We start from the raw sequence: 15701 nt of genomic DNA, 5'->3' as shown, positions 1-15701 counted from the left end.
AGGCGTTAAGTCTAATTTACAATCAGTGTAAATTTTAGCGGGATGGACTTCAGAAGCTTCCCACTGTTAAACACAATTCATCTGTAGAATCTGTAGAAGTTACTATCAATGAGAGAGCATTCCTGGCATTTTCAGTGTAATGAGAGCAAGCTTGGTCTTTATGTATTATTTATTTCAAAAAAAGCAAATTTTAAATAAATGTGAAAAATGTTCCATAACGATTAAAGTTTTTCTTACTTGTTTTGTTTTTCGCGCGTATGAGATGACGTTTTAGCGCGAGATATTAGAAAGCTTTAGCAAGAGTACGAGTACGACAACCAGTGCGAAGTTTGACCGTGTAAACAAATGACACAACTTTGTTGTCGCTGTCGCTTCGTCAAAATTTCGTTTTAGCTATAAAAAACAGAACGAGCCTTTTTATGGTGAAAAACACGGACGTTTGCGAAGCAAAGACTTTAAATTCATAACAGCGAGTCAAATGTGGTTGTCATTTGTCTGCTCCCACAAGGATGCAGTTATAATTATTGACGAAAGAGCTATGTGTCTGCTACATATGTATGAATGCAGATTTGCGACATTTTCTTTCCAGCGTCAAACTTGTTTCATCAATTTAACTCTTACGTCAGTACAAAAAAGTATATCATAGTTCATCTTCAGGATTCATATGAGAGAAGTTAGCTTATTTGTTATCATTGCTATTTTGCTTCTTTTCATGCAATGGGCAATTGCTTTTTTGCCGCAATTGTAGGATTTTTACTTGTCTCTTTAGAAAAGTAAATATTAAATCTCTGGATACTTACGGATTTTCTGTAATTAGTCTTATATTAAATTTCAAAAAGACTCAAGTCTGCATAGGTTTGATAAATGAAAACAAATACTATTGTATAGAAATTACTTTAAGTAACCTTTTTGTGATGTTCTGAAGTGCAACTGCATCAAATGCTTGTAAAGTTGTAGCATATTTTGATTTTGTTGTATTGATATATGAATTGGGCAAAATGCAAATAATTACCAAAACACTTACGCTTCCAATGGTGTTTATAATTCAATTGTAGCTTTAATAAATCTACCCTCCTTTTTCTCTTTGTTTTGTTTTTCCTATATTTGCAATATAAGTACACAATTTGAGTGATTAACACAGTTTTCATCTCAACAATAAATTCATAAGCAGTTGGTAGTGCAATTTGTTCTCTGAGTATCCACATCTGGTGTTTTTTTTTTCATACAAGAATGATGAAGTGCAAGTAGATATGTTATAGCAAGGCAAGAAAACCAAATGAATTAAATAACTTTAGTGTATTTTTATGCTAGATAATTAAAAGCTTTTTGGAAATTATAAAGTTATTGGATTATATTACCTTTATATCATCAATCTCACGAAAAGAAATAAGAAGCAAAAATTTCTAGAAAACCTTAGAAAGGTGAAAAAACTTTATATTAAAAAAAGCAGCAGAATGCATATGGTAAATCTCCATTCTCTACTCTAATAGGTATATTAGCTCAAACTGTTTCTTAAGGCAAAAATTGCAATAATGAAGAAATATACAATACAGTAACTTTAAAGGATTTACCACTGAATCTATATTGCTTTAGTATATTTCATTAGATATTAGTAACATTCAAAAAATACTCAACTAAAATATTTTGATAGAGACATGACATGATTGAAAAATTAAGTTGTATAAAACCTAATGGCTTTTACAGTTTGAAGTTTTACAATCTGCATCGAGTCATCATAAGTCTCAGTACAAATGTTTACATAGGCACAGACTTTATAGCCTTCCCATTTTACATGTTTATGAATTGGCATTTCATTAAACATCAAAACACACATGACCTTCTTTCCATCTATTTTGGTTCATGAAATTTAACTTCAAAGCATTCAGGGCATCATTAGTAAATCCATTGTCTGTATCCATAGAATTGGACCATGATAAAATTAAATAACTCTGGATAGGGAAGACAATAAATCAATTACTTTAGAGCATTATCGATTTTTTAAGACTCTGCCTGGTCAATAACATATTCCAGTCATCTTTACTCCTTGATCTTCCCTACATGTTGTCAGCAAATAGAACATAACAAGCTCTACTGCAATCATGGGTACTGCTTGGGTTGATCGTTTCTTTTTTATACTTACTCACAGATCAAAATGTGTGCAGCGTCTCTCTTATTTAGGGAAACCATTTTGCAAATGGATGGGTAAATTAAGATTTCATGCATTAACAAATGACAGAAAAGTATGCAGAATTTTATAAAAAAAACAAACAAACAGGAAAGAGCAGTACATTTGGCATTCAAGACATTATTGGTATGTTGTGTTTAAGATTTAAAATATGTTAGTGTTGTATTTTAAGTTTTTCGAGTTGAAGCAAGTTAGGCAAGTTTAAGCCTAACCAGAAGTCTTGAAAATTTATATTTGTGGCTAAAATCGTATAAAGTGTGTGAAATAAAATTTAATAAGTACTATTGAAGTAAGTTTTAATGAAATTTCATTAATGTTAGTGCAAGGTTAATTTCTTTTTTCCAGTCTTTATTTGATTAAGTGATGGAAAAAGACGTGAAAATAAAGATAAAGAATTGTTTACTATTCATGCATTCAGCTCTTCTAAATCAATTTTAATTTGAAAAGAAATCAGGTGGGAAGAGCTAAATATATGAATATTTATATCTCAATGAGCAATCTAGGTTTACTTCTGATGTATATTCAGAAGCACATTTTATTACATATACAAGATACGGAGTTTTTATTTATGGAAAAGATATTTTAAAAACTAAAATTTGTAGATTCGTTAGTTAATTAGCTTAAATCATAATTTCCAACGGATTTCTTTCTTGCTGATCTTTAGCTTTGTCAAGAATATGTTTTATGTCTCCCGACCTTACCAAAACAGTACATAAGGATGCTGAAAAGGAGCCTAACAGGAGCGGATGCAGCTTCTGCTCTGACCGTGGCCCTGTGCCGTAGCGATCACCTTCGGCGCGAGCCAACGGTAGGGGTGTCTGGGGGCATTATCCCCAGAAAATTTTGAAATCTAGACCCTCGGAAAAACAAACATTTTAATGTAGAATATAACAATATTTTAGTTACAATCTCATCTAAAAAAAATTCCAATATCGCCATTTTTTTAATTCTGTTCGGATAGAAGAATGAAAATTTTACTTACATCGTGGTGTCTGATGTAAAATCAACGCAGTTTCCTTTCTGTAATCACAGGATTGTTGCCGCAGGAGTGAGAGAAAGATGAAGCATGCTATTTTTGCAGTGAATAACCAGAAATTGTTCACTACAAAAAACTTATTCCCCATCTTTGTTGCCCCATCAAATGGTCTTTTTCGAAAAGCAGCAAGGATGCCTTTTGTAACAACCATAAAGATGGCAAAACTAATAAAAGCAATGCTCAAAGTTGGTCTTCTCCCAACAACAGCAAAGATATTTATCCAACAATCGTAAAGATTGCAAGATTAATAAAAGCAATGTTCAAAGGTGGTCCTCTTCCAACAGCGGCAAAGATGTGTATCCAGGAATCGTAAAGCTGGCAAGATTAATAAAAGCTATGTTCTAAGCTGGTAGCAAACCACACGAGTTGTACGTATATCTTTATTGAAAAAGCATCGCGGAGTCGTCATTAAAATAAAACAAACATCGATTGTTCGCTGTAGACCATCATAACCATTTACGATGAAATATTGAAGTATAAAAATTTGGAAAATGTTAACTGTTGTAGACTACGTTGGAACAGTAATGAAAATGTTGAGGTACATTAGGAAGAAAGTGTTTAATGTGGACTATCTTGGAACAGCAAAAGTATTTAGTAGAAAATGTTTACAGTAGACATCCTGTCAAAAGCAAAGCAAAGTTACAATAGGTCAAGAAAAGTTCACTGAAAACGCCCAAATTTGTTTTAATGACGGTGCTTTAAAGTTTTTCTCTTGCTTTTTATCTTTCTCATCACGGATCGCTATTTAAAGGATCTGGCAATACCATTCATCTTGGATGTTTAAGTGCAATACGCTCGATTACTTTCTCGATGTTATGGTGAATTTCTCGATGAACATTTAATAATGCTAGTGACGATAATCTTTTTTCTCCCAATGTACTTCGCAAGAAGGTTTTCAATCGACGAAAAGTTGAAATCGATCACTCACAGGTACATGTAGTCACTGGAATTGTTCTAAATATTTTAAAGGCAGTTTGTACATTTGGAAATGAATGAACATCAACAAAAGGAAGCAACTCTTGTATGGAATTTGTAAGCGGACACTTGTAGTTGTAACAAAAAAGTTTTCATATTCTTAACTCCATTACAAGAAAATCAGGTGACAGTAGGTCATCTTGATACTAATTAAAAAAACAAGAAAAATATTCGGCTCACTTAGGTTCACTGGTGACGTAACTTGTCAAAGCATACATGGCGTCACTGCGTCGAGATTTCCATCTGAAAATCTTGATTGTATCTGCCCTACAAGATGATGAAGGAAAGGAATCGTCAAAGCTCTTTTGTAGTTTCTAACGTGCTGTCCGCAGGTACGTTGACTTGGTGCATTTGACGGTCATTTGTCCTCTTTTTGTAAGGTTTCACCCCTCCTCCTTCAGCTAATTCAACCGCCATTTCGTAATACGACGAATAGTCCGCGTCAATGTCCATGCGAAGTTCGTTAATGGTCAAAAAAAGGAGAGTAACTTTTTCACGAGCTTTTCCAGCGTTAAAGGAAGTAGACTAAAGTTGCAAAGTTAATGGTTGGGTGCATTTAAGGCAACGCTCGACGACTACTAGACAAACGATAAACTGAAAAGACTTAATGGCTGTGATCATCCCCCCGCTTTGTAGCACGTATCATGATCGTTTCACTTGTCTGTTCTTACCACTTCTAGTGCTGCCAAGAAAGACAAATAAACTTTAGGAAAGATAAAAAGGCCATTAGTTGTGGCCATCCATCTTGTGCGACAAACATTGATAAGCTTCTCCTGACTAGCTTGTGGACAAATTTCTTTAATCTTCTTTTTATAGTTAATGGTTCTTTTTGGAGAATTATTTAAGAAGCCTGACACTTGACAGACATTGTTCATCATTTCACGCACCATGTCTATTGAACAAGCAGATACAACACATAGATTTAGTATATGTGAACCACAATGCACGTAAACGGCTTTATCGTACGTCTGTATGATTCGGGCAGCAACTCCAGAAAATTTTTCTGCCATATTTCCAGCGCCGTCATAGCCCTGACCAAGTGGTTTCCTTGGGCCCAAAGTTAAGCGACAAGTAGAATCGTTACCGTTTACCACCGAAGAATACAATAGAGCGAAATCAAATTGAAAAGATCAGTGTGGGAAGAATTCGGAAATTATAAAAGCTTACATAAAAGAGATAATGGACTTGCCTCATATCTTCGGAGCAAATCCGAGATGATTGCCGAATTTAGTAAGAAGTTACTTCGCAGTGTCCAAGCTTTGGAAAAGCTGGGTAAACTGAAAAATGTCCAAGGAAATGTTTCCATGACTCTAGACAAACTCCCAGCCATACGTGGGGACCTTGTTAGCAATGATCCAGAATGGGAAAGTTGGGACATTTCCAAGCTTACTGAAGCCGTCAGACAGTGGACCAGACGAAATCCAGTATGTAAGGAAGAGTCAGTTACACCTGGATGGAAATCTAAAAGGTCAGAGAAAGTCTTTCATACTAAAGAAAAGGGGATGTGCCTCTACTGTGAAGGAAATCATAAATCGGGGGAATATTAAGTAATCAGTACTGTCAAGGAGAGAAGAACAATTTTAGTCAAAAATAAACTTCGTTTCAACTGTGCAGCAGGACAGCATCATGCTGACGCTTGCCCCAGCAAGTCATCATGCCGAAATTGCCACAAACCACACCATACGAACATATGTGATGTCACCAATTGAGAAGAAACACCAAAAACAGGTCAGACTGTGTTGACTAAAGATGGATGTACTTGTGAAGGAATTTTAACCATTCTTGTTGTCAAGATAAATGGAATTATATGTCGTGCATTGATCGACTCAGGGGCTGGAAGCTCATACATATCTGGTAAACTTGCATCTATGCTGAGGATGAAACCAATTTAAACACAAACCACTAAAGTTGACAGGCTTCTAGCATCAAAAACAACAAGACTGGAAATCTATGAAGGGAAATTTGAAGCAATAGACATTGATTATTTAATGAAGGTGAAGTTGATCAAGGTGGAGAAAGAAGAGTTATTCAGAGTGGACAATCCACACTATGAAAACTTACAAAGAAAGTTTCAACAACTGAACAATGCAAAATGTATTGATAATGATCAGAATGCTCAATTACCTGTCCATATCGTTTTGGGAAGCGGGGAATATGCACGGATAAAAATTCACACAAATCCTTTGGTTGGAACTAAGGGGCAACCAATTGCAGAAAAAACAAAACTCGGATGGTTTGCCATGAGCCATGGTGTGGAACCAAACAGTAAAATGATGTTGCTTACTCAAGTTTCGCGGAAGGATTATGAAGATCTCTGACGGTTGGATGTGCTGGGCCTAGCAGACACTGCTGAACAAGACCAATCAATAGTGTATAACGAATTCAAAGAGCAATTAACGCCATCACCGGAGGGCTGGTACTAGACCTGTCTTCCATGGCCCGAAAATCATCCTCCTCTCCCATCGAACAATACAAGATGCATCAGAAGGTTGGAATCTTTAGAGCGATGATTACACCGAAAGAAATTAACTGAAGATTACAACGCAGTAATCCAAGACCAAAAGCACAAAGGCATAGTTGAACCAGTAACTGACGTAGCAAAATGTAATGAATTCTACATACCTAACAAAGAAGTCGTACGCGAGTCAGCGCAGTCCACTAAACTGAGAGTGGTGTACGATGCATCAGCAAAAGCTTCACCAGAAAGTCCTTCTTCAAACGAATGCCTGTACGCGGGACCTTCGCTAAATAACAAGCTGTGGGAAGTGCTGGTAAGAGCGCGAAGTTTTTCTGTTGCAATCACTGGGGATATTCAAAAGGCATTTCTCCAAATTCGTGTACGCGAAAGTGAACGTGATTCTTTTAAGATTTCACTAGTGAACTAATCCACAGGCTGATGTAGAAGTACTACGGTTCACGAGAGATTTGTTTGGATTGGTTTCCTCTCCTTTCCTACTTGGGGGAGTTCTCTAAACGCATTTGGATAACTGGAAAAGCAAAGCTCCAGACGCAGTTCAGGCTCTGAAAAGGTGTCTGTACGTTAATATCATAATTTCAGGGGGATGCAATGTGGATGAACCACGAAAAAGAAAATTGGAAGCTATTGACATTCAGGGTGACGCACCTTTATCCTTCATAAGTGGGCATTAAATGCAAAGGAGTTGGATGAAGGTAGTGTTAACAAAAATCATAAAGAGAAAATCAGCTGCAAAACAACAATTTGGGGTGCAGCCAAGTCAGACGAAGATCCTGGGTACAACGTGGAATAAAGAGAAAGATACGTTAAGTGTACAAATAAAACATTATGGGAAATTGCCAACGAAGCGCAACATTTTATGTCGACTGGCGAAGATTTATGATCCAATGGGAATTACATCCCCTCTGCTTTTGCAAGGCAAGCAAATCTATTGAGAGGTGTGTGACCTAAAATTACCTTGTGATGCTGAAGGTTTGTGCCCAGTCGTCTACACGGTCGATAAAGAACCCTCTGGAGTTACTCAAGAATTACTGGCAGCGAAATCAAGACTTGCCAAAAGAGTATTGAGTATCTCGAGTTTAGAGCTTGTTGCAAGTCATATGGCCGCAAATTTAGTCTCGAATGTTAGCAATGCGCTGAGACACATTCCACACAGAAAACACTGCTGGTCTGATAGTACTGTAGCTTTATAGTGGATTAAATGAGAGGGTGATTATAAACAATTCGTGTCCCATCGAGTGGCAAAAATGCGAGCTTCTAATGAGATCGTGTGGCATTATGTGCCAACAAACGACAATCTGAAGCAGACGACCTCGGAAGCAGAGGTGGCAAACTGATCGAGATGTGGATGAAAGGTCCTGCCTGGCTATCAGCGCGTAGTCTTTGGCCGCCAGATCTTACAGGCAAACCGTCAATTGACTCCCTAAGAGAAGCAAAGGCGACGAGAGTAGTTTTCAGCACGGCTATCCAGTGGTCAGACTTTGGATATTCAGTGATATTCTTGAAAAACATTCGTTGCGGAAGGCGATTGGTATTGGGGCGTGGGTGAAACGATTTACTGATAATGCTCGACAAAACAAAGATAATAGAAAGCACGGGTCACTGACATCTGAAGAAGTGGAGGAGCAACACATGTCATAGATAAAAATGGTATAAGCCGGAGTCGCAGGAAACCCAAAGTCTCAAACGAATCTTATTCAGTTAAATGTACAGCCCAACGATGACAAGATTTTGAGATGTCACGATTAAACCGTGTCAAGCTCCACTATCTGCTCCTTTACCAAAGACTCGAACAGAAGGAACCACATCATATAAAGTCATTGGTGTCTATTTCGCCGGTCCGATTAAGTATAAAGTTAAGAAAAATCAAGAAGGAAAAGCCTATCTAGTGCTCTTTTCCTGTAGTTTGTCGCGAGTAGTCTATCTTGAATTGTTGAAGAGTCTTGAGACAACTTCCTTATTGCAATGTCTAAAACGGCTCGTAGCAAGGCGAGGTCGTCTTTGCTGATCTATTCGGACAATGCGAAAACGTTCCCAGCTGCAGCAGCATGGTAAAAGAGAGCAATGCAAGACGAGAGTTTTCACAGTGAGCTCAGTAAACCTAGCATTTAATGGAGATTCAATCTGTCCCACGCACCCTGGTGGGGAGGCCATTTTGAGTGATTGATCGGTGTAGTCAAGTCATTATTTTATGAAGTCATTGGTAAAGGACGTCTGAAATTTAATGAACTGGCAGAAGTTGTTCTGGAAGTAGGAATTTACATGAAGAATCGACCAGTGAGCTTTGTAGAGGAAGATGTTGAACTCCCCGTACTCACGCCATCTTCGTTCGTAGATCAACAGACGAATGTCATCCCTGAAGTGGAGTGTCATCACATTAAGGACGGTGAATTACGGAAGCGAGCAAAGTGTTTGTATAAAATCAAAACCCAATTGTGGAACAGATGGCAGTGAGAATATTTAACAAGTCTATACCAGCGCAATCAAGTTAACAAATCAGCAACTGAATCTCATACGAAAGAGGGATATATCGTTTTAATAAAGGGTGATGAGAAAAACAGAAATATGTGGAAGATCGGAAAGGTAACGATGTTGATCCGTGGAAGGGATGGAGTTGCGAGAGGAGTCAAACTTCAGTGTGGAAAAATATCGCTTGAGATACCAATCCAACTGATCTATCCTTTAGAATTACAATGTGATGTTAGCAACCATCAAAATAAGTTGCGAGTGAGTGCCAAAGAATTCAGACAAAGACGACAAGGTGCTGTGGTTTCGGAGGTGATAAATCAGGAGCTAATGGAACAGGAATGAAATAAACTTCGAGACAAAGTGATATAACATGTGACTCATTCGTAGTCACATGTGGGACGGGTGTTGCAATATATGTTAAAGTTGTGTTGGGTTTCAATTGTACATTCGGGTACGTCTACAATTCACTTCAGTGTCTTGTGCTGGTGAAGTGTTGACACAATATTTTTTTTACTTACAACTTGAGAATAGTTCTGCTTCTGCAAACTTTTCTCTTGCATAATGCTTTTTCTTTCATCCGTTTTAATCTTTCTACCAGAAAACTGTTGGCACAATGTTTGGGGGACTTGTTTGTAATATTTATCAGATGGACTTGTTAAAAGAGGGTTTTTCACAGCTTTGACAAAGTCTACATATTAAAAATACACAAAATCCAAATGATTGTTTGTATGATTTTTTGCCTAAAGTTGACAATGTCATTGTGCTCTAAGGCCTGTGCACTTGCAACAAATTATTTTCACTGTTTTGATAAATAAACTTCTTTATTATGCTTGTTATGTATACATAGAGAAAGAGTTTACCGTGGGTAGGTGGAACTGGTATTTCACGAACAACTTCCTCACTCATTTTAAGTTTAGGGAACGTAACAGTCAGATATGTACAATCATCTTTGTTTTTCCTGGCCTTTCGAGTAATTTTCTCGTTGAAGTGAAGAATAGAAATAATATGTATACAAAATAAGTTGAAAAATATTGTCAATCTAAAGATGTTACTAGAGAATACAGCACTTGGCTATGTCCCATGCTTTAAATAATGTATAAATCAGATTAATACAAAAATTTACCTGCATAAAGTTCCGAACCAAGATAAATTGGTCATTTATGGATGCCAATGGTTAAGTGTAGAATGAAATCTTCAACGCAGCTGTTTTTTAAGCATCAGGTGACAATATATCAATATCCTTTAGAATATTTGCCTTTAATAAAATGCCACTGCGTTAGTCATAGGCAGCAGTGCCTTGAAACAAATTGTTTGATTGTCATTACAAAACAAACTACTTATTTCAAGGGTTTTTTCAACTATTTTAATACTATTTCTCATGAAGAAACAAAGTATGTAAAAGTGAAACATACCAATAGTAATCCGCTTTTGTGGCTCTAGATCAGCATGAGCACAATATGGAAATAATGGATCTGCATGATTTTTATGTTTTCCAGCTATGAGTCAAATGGTTGACTTTCACTTTGCAACAAAAAGAGTCTTAAAACCAGGAACATTTGATTTTAAACTCCAATACAAATGGTTCCAAATACGTTTTACCAGATTATTGAAAACTTCGCAACTTTTCTCTCTGGCCACCATCCGTAGTTGTTTGTTTATAATCTTGTTCGCATGCCACATGTCATTATGATGTTTGGTTTGCTTTTGGTTGTCCAAACCATTATCCACTTTGCTATTCCTAAATGTCCGTCAATGATGAAAATGTTCACCTCAAGACCTGATTTCTGCCAGAAAGCAAATGATTTTTTTGCACCTTCCAGTTTTATAGTATTACTGCTTCCAACTTCATTGGTGTCAACCAAGTAAAGAAATTGTCAAATAGAAGACATAAAAACAACACAGTCGCAAAAAGCACAAAGTATCTCACAGTAATGGGACAGGTGGACAAGCTTTAATGTGGTATCATCAAACACTGTGTAGTCAGCGTACTTTGCATTGTGACCCACTGAATCAAAACGCCCATCTTCTGACCATGTCTGAGATTCATCTTCTTTGTTCTTTATTTCCTAAAACACATCAGACTGATTAAGTTCCTAATGTTTCAAAGTAAGAATTCTCTTTGATGGTATATGTCCTAACTGCATTATTTTGTACATTCATGTGTCTAAAAATCAACATAAAATGACTGATACTGAGTCCAGAAATCAGAATGCCAAAGCTTGTCATAATATTGCCAAGTGGAAATCTATCTAGCATTGCTTGACTTGTCCATACGTAGTTCTTCAAAAGGCATTTACTTCATGCTTGCTCCACAACTGTACAAGTCTCAACACCCTTAACCGTAGGATGTTGAGCACTGCAATTAAAACAGAAGATGCCAAATAAGTTCTTTGGACAGCTATCATAAACAATAAACATTAGTTCATCTTATAGACTTGTTCCTTTATCAACCATACAATGCATAATTTCAAGCATTTGTAACTAATCTGAAAGACATTAAGTAATAATTTGATCGTGTATGAAGCTCTACAGTACCACAGCTAATTCCAAAAACAAATTCTTCAGGTAGACTTACATAACACATCTGCAACATTACTGTAAATGCCTAAAAGTAATATTGATAATGCACATTTATTAAAACGACAATTTTTTTTTAAAATAAGCATGTTTCAACATCTCACGATGCCATCTTCATTATAATAAAGTGTATTATGTATGTGATAATTATATATAAGAATAAAATGATACATTGAAACAATTTATAGTATTCTACAATTTAGAATTAATGATGAGTGTATTTACACGCTGAATATAGTGTAAAAAGGAAAAACTTGGACGTTGAGATTAGGGTGAGTTTTGTTAATTTGAAGTGCTTCATTGATTTTGAGGGCATATGTAGTATCTGCGCTGTCGATGATTTTAACGCAAGAGGGTGAATAAATAGTTTTGCATAAAGGTGATTTTAAAAGGTGTTGATTGATACGTGAATTTTTGACATACCTGTCTTCGTTTTCTCCCTGTTGTTGATTCTTCAGTCGCTGGAATAGTTCCTGCTACATCAATAATAGGAACAGCATCGTCTTTCAATGTTGCTCTGATTCTTGAGCGACTTAGCCATAGCAGGAATCGCGTTAAAACATGATTCATCAAAGTGGGCCAAACAAAAGTGCGACATAGCCAAGGCTTTAAAATTTGGTCGATGTTTACGGACAAAATTTACCGACTTTCTCCTCCGTTTTGGGTCTTTTTCTTTTTTAGGAAAATATGCAATGATATGAAATATTCCTTCTGTAAATTGTGTATTGGTAAAACTTACTAAGTTTGGATCGCCAGCAACACAACTTCTACATCCACGAGGACTTTTATCACTATCAGTTCTATACGTCATTTTTATGAGTGATCATCGTTGTTACGTTACGCGACAAGCAAAATGTTCGCACAAGATATCTCGAAAATCACAATTTTGCAAGTCTATACAATCTGTTTGAACAGACCAATCTTAATTCTGTTTTCGACGAACGTGTTAGTACAGTGAGTACTTTAAATGAAACAAACAAAAAAGCAGTCGTAAATTTCGATGATGTAGCACTAATTAAATGATTAAGATCTAATTAAATAAAACATTCTTTTTTTTATAAAACACTTAAATTCTACATCGAAGAGAATAATAGCCTCAAAGTATTGTCATCAAATGAGTGCGCATGAAGCACAATTAAATACGTCCTATTGTCCTCCACTAACAAGGGACGCTTCTGATAGCGTCGTAGCAAATAGCAGTTTGCTTCGTCGTCATTTTTTGAAACAATATCATAGCATAGTTTACCGTATAAATATAAGCCATTAGCGGACTCATGGGAAAGAAAATATGCAATGACTTCAGATGCAGACGGAATACTGCAAGAGACTTTAAAGGAAAGAAACGACAGAACAATACAGTTAAATCAGCGGCAAGTATTTAGTGTTGGCTATATGGCCTTGTGTTGTCACAAATGTCACCGTCAACTGTCAAAATAAAATACTTTTATGCAGTTATTAGTCATATTATATATAACTAATTTACTTAACTTTGCTTATTGCTTAAAATAAACAGTATCAAGTAATATTTCTTGTTTTAGTAAAGCTCTTAGGGCCACTTGTCAAACTTGCCATAATATTGAGTTACATGAGGGTGCATAGAACAATTATTGCTGTAAAGAAAAATGGGAGCTGTAATTTGAATGACGAGTTAGATAGCAGCATTGAACATATCAACTACATCACTGAACATGATTTTAGATCAAATACCTTCCCAAAATTCTTGTATAATGTTGGAGTAGTGGACTAGTTTTCATGATGGATTATTAAACAATGTGAAAGCACCATACTTTGCATTGTTACCATCGAATCAAAGTACCCATCTCCTTACCATGTCTAAGATTCATCTTCCTTGTTCTTTATTTCCTCAATCAAACCAAATTTGTAAACTTAAAATGTTTCAAAATGGATGAAAAGTAGAAATTTTCTTTGAAGACTTTAATATACTGCAACAGTGTGTAAATTAATATTTCTAAATATTAATAAAGCAAGACTGATAATGGATAAAGACATGAAAATGCCATTATATGATTGTCATGATATTGCTAACTGGCAATCTTTCTTGCATAGGTTGACTTCTCTATTAGTAGTTCTTCCACACGGCATTTACTACATATTTGCTCTACAACTACACAAAACCCAACACACTTGATAAGGACAGGATGATTTTGAGATTTACTATTAAAACAGAACATTCCACACAGGACCTTGCGACAGCTGTAGTTAATCATGACCATTGCTTGGTTTTATGGACTAGTTCTTCATCAACCCTATACTACAAATGTACGTGCATTTGTATCTAATCTGGACACTATATAAAACAAATTTCACTGTGTCTATATGTGTCTATATTTAGCTGGATACTACAACATGTTATTTCAAGAACAAATCCTTTGAGTAAATTCACGTCTTACTTCTAGAACAATTTACTACGTAACACAACATATTTTATGTGTGATCTTCATTCTTTCGGTAGACTGACTTCTTTTTTCAAGACATGCATATTCCACCATCAGAATACTCACTGAATTCATTGATGTACGCATTCCTACCAGCTTCAGTCAGTCTTGACGTGATTTACTTAGTTGATTTAATACAAATGTGTACAATCAACCTTTCGTTCTCATTCCAGCCTTTCTACTTTCTTCTGCAACATTGCACATGCTCTACACTTTTTTGTGTCATATGTGCTCAAGGTCTAAAGGTATTTAATCCTCTTGCATCACTTCAAGCAGTAGCATGATTTGCACGAAATACGATCAACTGCAGTCTCCCTTCTTTTTCCATGTTCAATCTTTTAATAAGAAAGCACGAACTTTTGAGAAGACAGTCTTTTGCAGTGACGCCAAAAAATAAAATATCGGTAAACAAAGTCAACAATAATATCATACTGAAATCATTATATTCGGCCGTTCTCGTGCATAACACGAGCCGAATAATAAATATGTACTTGTCTTCGTTTTCTATCTGTGGTTAATTCTTCAGTCGCTGGAACGATACCTATCACGTCAATTGTAGAAATAGCATTGTTTTTTAATCTTTCTTTAATATTGTGCGACTGGCCCAAAGCAGTATTCATGTTATAGCATGAATCGTCAAGGTACCCTCCTCGAAGAAAAATACGATGTAGCCGAGCCTGGAAAATTTGGCCGATGTTTGCGACAAAATTTCTTCAGTTCCTCATTTTGGATCTTTTTCTTTTTATAGGAAAAAATTATAATGATGTTGCTTTCATAAATTGTGTCTTGGTACAACTTTGTAACTTTGGACAGCCAGCAACATAACTTCTAGGTCTTAGGAGTGATTATCGCTATGAGGTCACACGACAAAGACAAAGTTGGCATAACATGTGTCGAAAATCGCAACTTAAGCTATAAAATCTGTTAGAAGTGACCAATATTTATTCTGTTTTCAGCCAACGTGTTTGTAAAGCCTATACTTTGAAGCATGCAAGTAAATAAAAAAAGCGCTCGGAAATCATTCTGGTTCGAAATGCTTTGATGTCACCGCAGAAAAATACCATCATTTGGTTTTGGTATGTTACTGCAAACACGGACAACACTGCTATTTAATATTTACCTTAAAATACGATACTTTTAACAATTATGTACTCTCATAATACATATTAATTTAGTTTAAATGACATCATCCTTTGTAGACGTCACAGTAGGCTAGACCCAGTCTCCAAAAAAGAACCGCGGCTATTGTAATTAGTCAGACATTTCAAGCTAATGTTTAATTTTGAAATGATAATTATTGATCGGAGTATCAACCAACCGAGCAAGCTATTTTGCCATTATGCTTCGAAAACAAATAAATTTGAAAGAGCTCTATAAGTAGGGTTCATTTGCTCTTTAAAAATTTTCTGCACTTGTCCACGGCCTATTGCATATGCTAATTGCTATATGTCTATATGAATAGTAATCATCTTTAATGCATGTGCTCAATAGTAATAAAAAGTTCCAAATGAGTCTCAAACATGCGGA

The 15701-nt window shown here is 36.0% G+C and overlaps 1 long non-coding RNA gene across 1 annotated transcript; it reads left to right on the top strand.

The window, feature by feature from the left end:
* Nucleotides 1–1165: 1165 nt before the first annotated feature.
* On the top strand, nucleotides 1166–9539 carry LOC124457966. Its single transcript, XR_006952918.1, has 3 exons — nucleotides 1166–1177; nucleotides 6842–6849; nucleotides 9463–9539. It is a non-coding gene; the product is annotated as an uncharacterized LOC124457966 (long non-coding RNA).
* Nucleotides 9540–15701: the final 6162 nt, after the last annotated feature.

The sequence above is a fragment of the Xenia sp. Carnegie-2017 genome, unplaced genomic scaffold, assembly GCF_021976095.1.
Source record: "Xenia sp. Carnegie-2017 unplaced genomic scaffold, XeniaSp_v1 HiC_scaffold_6, whole genome shotgun sequence".
Classification (NCBI taxonomy): domain Eukaryota; kingdom Metazoa; phylum Cnidaria; class Anthozoa; order Malacalcyonacea; family Xeniidae; genus Xenia; species Xenia sp. Carnegie-2017.
This window is presented reverse-complemented; position numbering and strand designations above follow the sequence as displayed.